The sequence below is a fragment of the Fragaria vesca genome, linkage group LG6, assembly GCF_000184155.1.
Source record: "Fragaria vesca subsp. vesca linkage group LG6, FraVesHawaii_1.0, whole genome shotgun sequence".
Taxonomy (NCBI): Eukaryota; Viridiplantae; Streptophyta; class Magnoliopsida; order Rosales; family Rosaceae; genus Fragaria; species Fragaria vesca.
In genome coordinates, this window is record NC_020496.1 from 18,436,925 (window position 1) to 18,437,774 (window position 850).

Genomic DNA, 850 nt, shown 5'->3' on the forward strand with positions numbered 1-850 from the left:
AAAAAAAAAAAAAAAACTCGTTACTGCAATGATGTAAAACTAAATAGCTCTGAACACCACCACCTGCATCGAGAGCCAAACAAGGATTCCGATCGATGTCGAAACCACCACCAAGGACCACTGCATAGCCCTAATACCATTAACCGAAAGAGATGAAAATTGAAGGCCGGTAGGAGGAGAAGAAGAAGAACCTCCATAGGTTAGATTTGCCGAGCCACGCCAAAAAGCCCGAGCGACTCTCATCCTCTTAGAGAAAAAATCTTTGTTCTCGGATCCAAAATTAGAAAAAAAAAAAAAATTATTATTGTCACATTTGTATGGATGTAATATAATTTAGATGAAGTAAAATTGGATCTAAATATGATTGTATCGTAAAGAATTACATTCAGTGAACAATACTGTACACAATGAAGTCAACTGATCGTCGTCATCCACATGCATGTTGTATGGTCAAATATATGGTCGGACACAAATTAAACCCAAAAAAAGACTGTCATCGAAATTAGAGAAATTCTTTGCCTCAGGGAGGAGATTGTGCTGTTCCTTTCCTTATTGCTTACCCATGCCATGCATCATCCAAAACCTCTCTCTCTCTCTGAGCAGATCCATCATAATCTCCCTTAACAATTTACTATATATCTATTTGTTGATCACTGTTCATCTACAGTGATTTACTGTTCATCTACGGTAAAACAGTTTTGGGCTCGGGCTGCATTTTGTCGCAGTGTTTTCCGTGTTTTGCCCCTACGTTTTCCTATGTTATTCCGACTTTCCCCTTTGATCTTGGCTCGCCGTCTCTTGAACCTTCCAGAATAGGAACAGTCTGGAAAAAGTAGGTTAGTGGGTAGGA